The following is a 12,700-nucleotide window of genomic DNA, read 5'->3' as shown; positions in this document are numbered from 1 at the left end:
TCCAGCAATATTCACCTTAGATAATGTTTCTTGAAATACTTATACTGTTCAACTTTCTCTCTCCATAGCAGTGCATGCCAGCTTGTCCTGATTTATTTCTTAATCTGCGGTAACCAACTGGTTGTCCGTGGACCACTGATGGTCCGCGAGAAAATTTTGGTGGTCTGCAGAAAAATTATTTGCATTTTTTATATTGCACTAAATCAGGGTCCTCAAACTATGGCCACTGCACCGGATACATGCAATGAACGCTTGTGTTGCTGCAGAGAGTCTCCCCCTTCAGGGTCTTTTTGTGTGGGTCGGACGGGGGCAGAAATTCTGGCTTGGGGTCTACTTCAGCCTCCTGGTATGGGGCTTTGGATGAAGGCTGAAGGGAAGCTCTGCTGGTGGCAAAGAGCCAGAGGGCCTCGTTCCAGTGGGACTGCATCATGGCCTGTAACTGGGTGACCATCTCAGCCTGCTGACCCTGCAGGCACTGGTACCTGGCCTTGCACTCCCGCAGGTCTTCCCTCTGCTTGGAAAGCCTATGCTCGTAGTCCTCAGTGAGGTGCTTCTGCTAAGCCTCCTTCTCAGTCAGATCCAATTTGAACTGAGCCAACTCTTTCTTGTGGTGGCTGCTTAGCTCCAACAACTGCTTCCTGTTAGGTCCCTAAAGAGTCCGGGCGGGGAGGCAAGGAGTGGCTGGGAGAGGAGGGGTGAGTAGAGGCTGCCAAGGCGCTCCTCGACACGAGTGACATCGAGTTGACCATCCCCACCCAGTCACATGACCACCTAGCCACGCCCACCCAGCGGTCATTAGGCAGATCATATTAGTGGTCCATGGGATTTAAAGGTATGAATTTAGTGGTCCCTGAGACCCAAAAGGTTGGTGATCTCTGTCTTAAATCACAGTACCAAACTTGCTCTCATAAAGCATGGTGCATATTTGCTAACTGCTTCCTGTACTTAAAAACAAAATTTGTTTTCACATAAGAAAAATACTACTTTCCTTGAAAGTAAAAAGCTAATTATTTCCAAAGGAAGAGAGAGGAAAAAATTACATTTCCAGGAAAAAAAAATTCCAGCAGAATAAGAGAAAGTGGATATCACGTTCTGCTTATAAAACAAACAAGGATATAAGAAGATACTATCAATCAAGGCACCAGTAGCTCACTCTTCTTCGCTTAAAAGAGTCCAAGCGAAACATAGATCTTCACTGTGTTTCCAGGCACAAAGACTAGATTGCAAAAGCAATTGACTACAGCAAGCGCCTACATGTAGGGAATTAATTAATAAGCTCTAGTGGAAAGGCCTCAGGTGGCTGCAAACCAAAAAGTAAAAGATTGGCTAGGGACAGAAAAATCATATCTTAGTTTGGTGAAATGTTACAAAATCACAAAGTTACATTTTACCAAAAAAAGTAACCTTCTAGTGACAGGATTATTTTCCATTAAACAATATACCCAAGGAATGTTTTACATTATATCAAAGTGTAGAACTGAATTTCAGAATTTCATGAACATTTAGCATTTAGCTGTCAGTTAAATGAGTGGAAACAGGTGAGCCACATAAGGATAGCCAAAGAAAAGGACTGTGATTTATGCTCCAATGGAATTTGCCAATTTTTTAAAAGAAATGTAGAAATAATAATGATTATTTATCTATTTACTTTACAAGTTTGTAATCCAATCCAATCACTGAAGTTTCTGCATAATAAAGCAAAAATGTAACAGAACACACAATAAGAAAATATAACTTTTACGTTCCATCTTATCCAAGAACACCAAATGATGCCAAGAGCACAAAAACACCGTATTTTTTTTTTTACTGCTTTGTGAAACATGAGGGAGGAGACTAAACATACCCGCAAGAGAAGCTTGTCCCAGAGCACTGAGACTACCATGGGAAAAGTAGAAATAAGAAATAGAACATCTTACCACAGAGACTACGACTATGACAAGGTACCCTAGGCACCTGTTTATTCAGTCTTTCATCCAATGTCCCAAGGATACTATGGAGGAATATATCATCTCTTAGCCATCACTTCAGATTTCCAGCAGACAGACATATCTCTTGGGTAAAGTAAAAAATCAGGTTAAATTATTGGGTAGATGCCATTTCTTTTAGTTTCTAGATCTGAATTCCAAATTATTTCCAGAAAAAGAGAGAGGAAAACAATTGCATTTTCTGAAAAAAAAATCCAGCAGAATGAGAGACAGGGGTTATCACATTCTGCTCATAAAACAGGGTATAAGAAGATGCTATCAATCAGGGAACCACTGGCTCACTCTTCTTCCCTTAAAAGAGTCCAAGCGAAACATAGATCTTCACTGTGTTTCCAGACACAAGTACTACACTGCAAAAGGGAAAAACCACCACCAACATCCAAATGGTTGTCCCTCACTATGGTTGCCTTACAAAATTATGTTCCCAAGTTTGCAATTCAGAAAGACTTTTCAAAACTGAACTCTATTAATGTTTATGGATGTCTTTCAGGCAATATATAAATAATTATAATACTAAATATGTTAGCAGAAATCAGCTGCAATATTACCACATATTTTTGCTGTACTAAACAGTATTGTGATAATTTTCTCAGCTGATGTATATTTATTTTGTACTGTTTTTAATTGTTCTAACTGTTTAATAGTGGTTTGATGCCCAGAGTCATGCAATTGAGATGGGCAGCTATAAAAATTAAATAAAAAGATATGACAATTGTTACCTGAGCTCCTTAAATGATAGCAGCTGTATTTAGGTAGGAATTTTCCTTTCTTCTGTTTCCATTAAGTTATATGGGTTGGTGCAAAACAACTCTTGGCTGGGATAATTAATCCCACTGAACTCAAAAATATTTATTCACGATTAAATCCTGTTAAATAAAGTCCATGGAATTTAGGGGGCTTGGTTGGGTGACATTGCAGAGGTATCATTTAATGTCACTCCATTTGCATCCACCTCTGCTCCAGCTACATCACAATTATGGCTTAAAAATAAGATATATGTTTTATGGTAGTACAACTTTGTGGCATATACAGTCAGTTTTGATTAGCCTGGCTTAACCTTCATTAAGTGTTATTGGTGGTATTAAAATATGAAAGCTAGCTCCTACTGCACAATGAGAATCCTGAGAAAATTATTGTGACAGTCGGGTCCCTTAGTTAATTGAGTTCTAATCGTAGATAGCCATATTCCTTTACTTTTACTACTTAAATATAATAATTATAGAATATTCCCTAGTTATTCAAGGTTATTGGCTCAGAAGTATAGCTATCTAAAAGAAGAAACACTGTAACAAATTGCTCTATGTGAAATACTTTAAAAAAAACCTCATCAAAGTGTAGGAAAGAACATTTTATCCAAAAGAGAATTATCATGTAAGAATAGAATAAAGAACAAAACTTGTTTTAACATAGGATCTACCTATACAGGAAACAACATATGAAAGTAATATATATTTCATAATATAAAAATAGTTGCATACATAACACACACACAAAAACAGTGAGCCTAGGTACATAACATTAAAAATGGGAGGAAGGGAAGAAGGAAGGAAGGAAGGAAGGAAGGAAGGAAGGAAGGAAGGAAGGAAGGAAGGAAGGAAGGAAGGAAGGAAGGAAGGATGTCTGAGTTAACAAGAATGTTTCAGCTGGATACAAAACATTAGTGGCAATGTTTTCGCCATCTTACCTCCATGGGTGTGTAGACAGGGCATTACATGAAACTGTAATACTCTCAATCCTTTGACGTAAAAAAAATCAACAACAACAAAAGCAAAAACCACCACAGGAATTGCAGGAACATTATTTTATTGCCATGTGAAAGGACAGTCTAAGCCCCTTTCTCCTGCTTTCTGCTTTCACAGGGTTGAGAAACTGTTTTAACTTTTCTACCTCCTTCTCAAGGCCAGCTAAATTCCTCTACAAAAAGATACATTGCACATGTTATAAAATAGGTTCTACACTATGTGGGAACTGTGACTAGGAAGCCCTAATCCTACCCCTGTTGTATTTGTGCTCAATATAACTGTGTATACAATTATAATTTAACACTTGTATGCAAAGCATATTCATTTAATTACAAAAATAAGCATCATTTTCATTAGTAGTGCCTTTCTCCCATCAAAGTTCAGAGAGATTCCAAGATATTAGACCTATTTTACCTGCACACATAGATACCCTCATGCACACCATACCCATAAGTAAAAATCTTTCTTTAAAATGTATTCTTATAAAAAATTCTTGGATTATTTTCAACATGCTCATCATACCAGAGTTTACGTGAGCATACAGTATGTAAAAAAGACAAATGTTACATTTATTGAACTAATCTCAGTAGAAGTGAATTCTTCAGACAACACAGAGCTCTTCTTGAGGCAAAAATTCAGTTATAATTACACTCACTAAGAGGAATCCATCCAATGAAAGTCATCACCCCCTTGTTCACAACAGAGTTACTACATCACAAGCTATACATCCGATAGAAGTAGCACAGCACTTGATTCTTGATGAATGTATTTTTCCCTTTTTTCTTTTATATACACTGAGAGCATATGCACCAAAGACAAATTCCTTGTGTGTCCAATCACACTTGGCCAATAAAGAATTCTATTCTATTCTATTCTATTCTAATTCTATTTATTTTACTGTACTCTACTCTACTCTACACTACTCTACTCTACTCTACTCTACTCTACTCTACTCTACTCTACTCTACTCTACTCTACTCTACTCTACTCTAGCACAGCACAAGAGAGAAAGAATTATTGACACTATTCATGAAATTTCGTTTAAGCTTAGATTTATCTTCATTTTCCTGCATTCCCTAAACACCTGGAATGAAACTAAAATCTTACATACTGGACTATATTTGACATTTACATATCCATTACTACTGTCCAATGTGGTCTTTGCTTACATATGTACCCATACACATATAGCAGCTGAATGTGTTATTTTGAACTGTGGCATAATCAAAATACCTAACCATGCGATCAGAAGATATGTAAATTATATGGGTAAAAACCATTTTCATTTTTGGCTGAACTTGTGATTAGAAACAGAGCCAATGTGTACAACCTCCCCTTCCTTCTATATGATTGACTATAAGGTGAGAAGACGGTTAATTAATAGCTGGTGCAATAACAACTGTGTTTCCCTCAGGCTCAATTTTGGAAAGGGTTCACATCACAAATGAGTTAATTTGGGCTCTGTTTCACATCAACCAAATTAAGTTCAGTTAAGTTTGGCTTCCTTCCAGCTAAAGGTTCCATTCTCCTCCTTATAATAGCTGTGGTAAGAATTTATTACAGAGAGGTTTTGCTTTAAAACTTCCACTAAATGCAACTATTCATGGAATACCATGTCCATGGATGATATTATTCTCAGGGATCCTGTCATTTCAACAGGAGTATCAACATCTGTGCAAAAGATTTCTCCTATGGATTCTGACATCAATTGCCAATTATCTGACGGATGACTAGCAGCAATATTTTTCAGAGTCATTTTTAAGGTTGAGTGGACAAACTAAGGTATTCCTATCTTATAAAAGGCAGGTGCCCAGCCATTTTTTAAAAAGGACCCAATCTCCCAAAGGAGGTTGTGTTCAAATTGCAGTGGATTCGTGATTTCCAAATTAGAAAAAATATTTCTCCCAAAACCAATTTCTAAGTTTTACAATAAACTTGTCAGTGGTGAATTTATTTATTTATTTATTATTTATTAGTCCAATTTATATGCCGCCCTTCTCCATAGACTCAGGGCGGCTTACAATGCATTATAGCAATAGCCTGCATACTTTTATGTATATACCTGCTTATTAGGGCTTTCGGCCCCCCCTAAGCGGTGTTGTTCTATACAAAGTCGGCTTACTGCCCCCACAATCTGGGTCCTCAATTTACCTACCTTGAAAGGATGGAAGACTGAGTCAACCTTGAGCCTGGTGAGATTTGAACTCGCACTAATTGCAGCTTGCAGCTAAGTGGTAGCACTTAACAGCACTTAGTCTGCTGCACCACCGAGGCTCACCTAGGAATCAAGACATTTTTGGTTCACATTTCATCTTAGCTATACATGTTTGTGATAAGTAAGGGTAAGCCATTCATTCTCTCCCCCTTGTAATATATAATATGGAAATTGATCTATCCAAGAAGGCTAAAGCAAGAATTCCCTAAATAATATATGTAAAGTGCTTGTACACTTGGATCCAAGTTCATGCAGGATATTAGAGGCCTGTGGAACAACTTTGCTTATATACATTGTCTAGGGCTGAGAAATCTATCAAAATCACAACATGAGTACAATAGATGTCACAGCTACTTTGTAATTATAAGTCTTTGCATTTAATAAAGCATTTGGTTTACTTTTTTCCTGAAGCTAAATTCCATAAAGTTCAAAAGCTTGTACAATGCTAATAGTAGCATGCATTGATCAGTATCCCTGCCTGTATTGTGTCATTCTCCTGGAGCTGCCCTATGAAATGTACTGAAAATGTAGTAGCATTTTTTATTTTGCTGCTTTGAATACCCAGTCCAATGTATTAGTGAATATTTAATGCTCCTATGGCCTCACTTACCATAAAACTATCACACCTGCATATCTTTAGCTGAGTTCACATATGGATTTTAAAATGTAAGGTGATGCACCTGCAATTTAAATGCCTTGCTCCTTCCTGGATATTCTTGTTCAATAGCTATATATATATACATACATATATATTTGTTTTCTGAGATTTTCGCGGGTGTTTGCATGTAGGTCTTTGGTTATTCGAGTTTTCTCCCGCGTAAAATTGGAAGTGTCTTGGCGACGTTTTGACGAAGTCTCATTCGTCATCTTTAGGCTGGTGTTTTCGGCTTCATGCTTCTAGGAACAATGTGTGATCGCAGCTGTTTCTTCCTTTTAACTGCCAGTGGGGTTGTGAACTGATTGGGTGGGAGCTTGGCTGTGTTCTGATTAGGTGGAGGTATGTTCTGATTGGTTGGGGGCTTGGCTGTGCTCGGGTTAGTCTGAGTTGCAGGGGGATTTGAGCTGGTGAGCTGCGTTGCTGTTATTTGGCTTCGCATTCGTGGTCGTGCCACATCTTCATGGTGGGTGTCAGTTTGCTTCATGTATGGATTGGAGGGGTTTAAAGTGGCTAATGATGCAGCTGTGGTCTGGCTTCTGGTTTGTGGTCATGCCTGCAACTCAGGCAGGCACGAGTTACAGCCAAGCCCCCAACCAATCAGAACACACCTCACCCAATCAGAACACAGCCAAGCTCCCACCCAATCAGTTCACAACCCCACTGGCAGTTAAAAGGAAGAAGCAGCTGTGATCACACATTGCTCCTAGAAGCACGAAGCCAAAAACACCAGCCTGAAGATGATGAATGAGACTTCATCGAAACGTCACCAAGACACTTCCAATTTTACGCGGGAGAAAACCCGAATAACCAAAGACATACATACATACATACATACATACATACATACATACATACATACATACGTCTTTGGTATATATAATATACCATATTATATATATGTAGGTCTTTGGTATAATATAATATATATTATAGGTACTATAGTAGAGAATATATATATTTTCATACACTACCGTGATACCTTCATGTGCATTCATTTTGCAACAGTGCAAAAGCACTACTGTTTATGACTTGCTTTTAATAGTTGTAGTAAACGAATGTAAGTATGAATGTAAAATATATAAATCTATGCCTCCAGAAGTTGTGGTGCTCTAACACTGGAAGTTTTTTTAAAAGAGATTGGATGGTATAGGATTTCCTGCCTGAGCAAGGGGTTTGGCTAGAAAACCTCCAAGGTCCCTTCCAACTCTGTTATTCTGTTAAAACTATAGTACAGTTCAGAAATAGGTCAGTTGAGAGAACTAAGTGAATCTAGCCACTGGGTTTTTCGGGTGATAGGATCCTTGGCCCTGATGTTCTTGCTTTTCTCTTCAGAAAAAAAGTTTATTGGAATTCTCTTCCTTCAGGAGATGAACTAAATGGAATATATGCTACCTGAAGAAGTAAAAACTCAAAGTTACAGACTGAAGTATTATACAGTACATATTTGCATAACACAGTGTTATGCATCTGCCATTTTAACACTCTTCAGTGCCCAGATACCAAGGACAGACATGGATTATAACATGTATTGTCATCTATTCTATCAAGTAATTGGTGTTAAATGTGGAATGGAAGGGGGTGTTAATGATTTTTAAAGGAACCCTTTTTATACAGCCTTTGTCTTACTGGAGACTAAATATAATGTGAACTGAAGTATAAATAACTGTAACACCATACATGCCTACTTTTCTCTCTCTCTCTTCCAGTCTTGCAAGAATCAATCCTATAACAGGAAATATTAATAAACAATTTATTAAACGTGTATTCCTCCCAACTCTCAACTCATTCCAGTGGACTCTGAATATCCATGTCAACCCCCATAGTGACAGTCGGTCTTGTTTGCTGATACTCAGATCATTTACCCTGCTCTGCATGATGTTTGGGGGCTTTTGTGCCATTAAATCCCTGGACCTCTGTCCCATTGCAGTTCTAGCTGCACATATACCTTGAAAACACTCATTAAAAATTAAATGCAAGTGCAGGTTTCACGTACACCGTACGGAAGCTTCCCTCTAAGTAGCAATTTCCATTCAAAAATGCCTGTTCTCGGTCTAGGACCAAGCCCCTCCTTTTTCAAAATATGTAGATATTTTACCTGTGAGTCACAGGCATTTCTTCTGCCAGAACAAGAGTAGATGACATCAAGTTTGAACTGAGGACAGAGGACAGAAGGTCCTTCAGAGTCCTGATGAGCATTTGACAAAACCTGAATAGTGTCTCTCTCCACCTCCCATCCTTATATAGGATATGATATAAGGTTCTGAAAGTCATCATGCTGACAAGTGGGTTGAATCATAAAGATTAGGTCCTTATAGGTAACATTTGACAGAAAGGGAAGTCTAATAGATACTCTCTCTTCATATTCACTTCTTTCTTTACTTGGGATCTGTGAGTTTCAATATTTTATTCTTTAAAGGTACACATTTCCAAAGTAACACATACCCAGGGAACATGACAAAACAAGGGCAAGTTGGTTAAGCTTTTATTCCTCCCAATAATGCCCACAAATAATGCCTAGCCCACACTGGTGTTCATACATGCATATATAAAAATCTGACTTACAGAAGCAATAGAAAGCTAATGTAGAATTTAGGTCAGTTTCCTTCTCTTTCTGAACATTATATTGGGAAGCATCTGCTATATACATATTCCCTTTGGTTAAAAAGAGAGAGAGAGAGAGAGAGAGAGAGAGAGAGGATCATGCCATCCCTTGTGTCACATGGGGGGAAAACAAAAGAAATTTCCCAGAACCTGTAACAGTTGCCTTTAATACTCACATTTCATAGCAAGGCTAATTAAAGGATGAAATAAAGAAAAATAAATCTCTGGAAAGAAAAAGGAGGGCAACTGATCTGACTGTCATTGCCAGAATACAGATATATTTATGGTTACTAAGGAGGTTTGTTTCATAGCCACCGGGAGAGGTTTGCAAGATCAAACAGTGAAATGAAGGGAAAATCTACAGATTCTAACAGATTTATTATATGTGAAAGCTCCTGTAGGTAAACCCCTTCTCTGTTATGCTGTGGACATGATTACACAGCTTTGCTATGATGGGGTGTAAAGTAGGGCTGATAGAAGCAGGAGAAATGAATGGCAACAGAGCTGTTGGGGATTGGGAGGGTGAGGGGTAAGGGCACTTTGTAGAAAGACTAATGAGCTTTTTTCAACATTCTGTACTTGTTCTCACTAGTTCTGCCAACTCTTCAGCTGATCGGACCCATTGCCCACTGCTTTCTGCTTTCTTTCTGTTAGGCACCTCCACCTTCATGTTCACAGCTTGGCTCTCCCTGGGGCTGGCATGGTGATAGGCAGCCATCACCAATGTTTGTTAGCTTCAGAGATTGCTGGTGTGGAAGCTAAATCAAAAGGCAGATCTTTGGCTTGTTGTCTGCATCAGCTGATGGCCCCTCATTACCAGTACTTTTCTCTCACAATTTACTCTCTACCAACATTTCTCAGATTTTTGTTTTCTGCTTCTATTCTTTTATGTTGTCTCTCGATGCCTTGAGTTCTAGCACCACCCCTCTCCCCCCCTCCCCATTTTTAATGGGTGCTCTCCTGGGTCAAGGATGGAAGTAACAGGCTAGACTACATTGTTCAATGCAATCCTTTTTTTTCTCCCCCTCGAATCCTCGAATGTTTACCAGACAAGGGCTTGATCAAGAAAATTGGATGGTACTAAGCAAACCATTTGCAGCCGATTTGCACGAAATTCAAAGGCTGTCGCTTGATTTGCCAGGATCTGCCAAAACCCCAAAGGGGCTGCTGGCTCCACGAGCTGTTCCAGAATAAACACCAGCCTCCTGTAAACCAGATCACCGGCTGAGGAAGCGATTCTGCACCGCGACCTCCCTCCTAGTCACCAGGCTCAGGAGTTTGGCCTCATTGCTGGATGCGAGTGACACACCTGGTTTTACATAGCAGCACAAGAGCCGCCGCGAATGTTAGCCTCCCACCTGCATTGATCCCCGACGTTCACTTGAGAATCTCTGCTGCCGAGCCCGAAACCTCATCCCAACTTTCCCCTAATCTCTCCAATCTCGTGAACGTCGCTGCCGCCAAGACCACCCCAGTCAGACAAGCCCTGACGGCTCTCCCCAGCCAGCCGCGCATCATCCCTTCTTCCTCTTCGGCCTGACTCGAAGCGAGAGGAAGGCGGCGTCCGATACAGCTCCCCCCCCCCACCCGCCACCTGAGGGACACAAGCCCCGCTGGTCGCCCCGCACCGGGGATACACCTCGCAAGAGCTCAACTTACCCTTGGACTCTCCTCTCGCCGTCTCAGCTCGCCGCAGCTCTTCTGGGGCGACCTGCTGCCGAGCCCTGGAAGCACGCACAGCTGTCTCCGACTGAGCCCCGGAGTTGGCAGCCCGAGCGGGGAGGGCGTCGTTTCCCTAGGAGCTGAGGAGCTTTCCGACGACTACCCCGGCGCTGAGGAGACCAGGGCTGAAGAGCGCTGTCCAGCCCTTCTTTCCGCGCTTCCCTTTCCTGCCAGTTGGAGGCAGCGGCAGGGAGTCGCGTCCCTTTCCCCGCGCGCACAGCTCAGTTTGTGACCACACACACAAACACCCGCGCGTGGGCGGGCGGGCGCGCGCGCGCAAACGCCTAGGCGGCGGGCGTTCGCTCGCCTCCCTTTCCCTCTCCCCGGTTCTCCCCCCCCCCACACACACACACCACAAGCCAAGAGCGCGCTCCCCTCCCCTCGAGAAGCTCTCCCTCCCAATGGAGGCCCGGCTCTGCAATGGGCCACCCACCTGAATCTGCTTCTGCTATCTCGGCCGCTTTAACTCCTGAGGCGCCGAGGAGCTCGGTGGTAAACAACCGGGCGGCGGAGGGAAGGGGCGGCGGCGTTGAGCGGTGCCTGGCCGAGAGCGATGGAGGAAGCGACGGGCAGCGCTTCTGCTCTCCAGGGGAGCAGCTTGCCTGCCTGTAGAGAGGCTGACACTTCGGGGGCATACAGGCACCGTGCCTCGAAGTTGCTAGTCCCGGGATCTGTGATGCTTAGGCAGAAAAGCATCCGGGGACGAAGCATCCGACCAGCCACGATCTGACTACCACAAGAACCTGGTCTGACCTAAGTCATTTAGTTGTATTCAATTTGACAAAACGAAACATAGACTCTCTCTCCCCCACCCCCCAGCCATTTAAAAACAATTTTCTACTGCAGTCAATGCTTTTTTACAAATCTTGGGAGGTAGGAACAAGTTTAGTTCCTACAGAATGGAAATACTATCTGCACATCTTTCACACACATACACCCACATAGGCAATACCACTTAGACATATGTATCACTTCACAGCCCTCCTTAAGGGTTTACAGAGTCAGCATATTGCCCTCAACAATCTGGGTCCTCCTTTTATTGACCTTGGAAGGATGGGAAGGTTGAGTCAACCTTGAGCTGGTGAGAATTGAACTGCTGGCAGTCAGTAGAATTAGCCTGCAATACTGTATTCTAACCACTGTGCCACCACGGCTCATCCAAAATGGTCTAAAACAGAGCTGTCAAACTTGTGGCCCGCGGGCCAGACGTGTCATGTGCTGGCCAGAGCCACACCTGGTTTAGCAAAGGGGGAAAAAGTCTCAATAGATCACATGACTCTGCCCCAACGATGCGAGTTTGACACCCCTGGTCTAAAACATGGTTGCTCAGCCTTTTGGCGTGCCTGGGCCACATTGAGTGAAGAGGAATAATCTTGGCCCACACATAAAATATATAATATACTTAATGTATATTAATAACAAATTTTTATTTAATATTTTATATTATCTTACTAGCTATCTAGGGCTCGGATGGGCCTGCTTGATCTAAAAGAACTTTCTCAATCCAGGTCTGGCAGGATGGTTGGGATTCCAAAAAAATCAACCTTGGCAGAATGATTTATGATCAGGTGCAATATGGAAATTCATGTCCAATAATTTGGAGGAGCTCAGGTTAGGAAAAATTGAAAATATATAGGACACCGAAGGACAGATACAAGTCACACGGACTCAAGTAAAAGGCAAAGCAATCAAACTTTGACCTCATGGGCATGTTTATGTGGTTTCTTCAAGGTCAATAAAATGAAGACCCAGATTGTTGGAGTTAATATGCTGTAAA

The 12,700-nt window shown here is 41.4% G+C and overlaps 1 protein-coding gene across 4 annotated transcripts in view; it reads right to left on the bottom strand.

Moving 5' to 3' along the window:
- Positions 1 to 11,551, bottom strand: part of LRRN2 (leucine rich repeat neuronal 2) — a 153,857-nt gene extending 142,306 nt beyond the window's left edge. Inside the window, exon 1 of one of the 4 annotated variants that reach the window (XM_060689774.2) lies at positions 11,357 to 11,551. The gene's annotated coding sequence lies outside the window, so the exon portion shown is untranslated. Of the gene's footprint in view, positions 1 to 10,860; positions 11,273 to 11,356 lie in introns of those variants that run through there. The other 3 variants (XM_060689773.2, XM_087889464.1, XM_060689775.2) reach the window with 3 other exon arrangements.
- Between the last annotated feature and the right edge of the window lie 1,149 nt (positions 11,552 to 12,700).

The sequence above is a fragment of the Pantherophis guttatus genome, chromosome 3 (genome assembly GCF_059756535.1).
Source record: "Pantherophis guttatus breed Tessera chromosome 3, ASM5975653v1, whole genome shotgun sequence".
Lineage (NCBI taxonomy): Eukaryota > Metazoa > Chordata > Lepidosauria > Squamata > Colubridae > Pantherophis > Pantherophis guttatus.
This window is presented reverse-complemented; position numbering and strand designations above follow the sequence as displayed.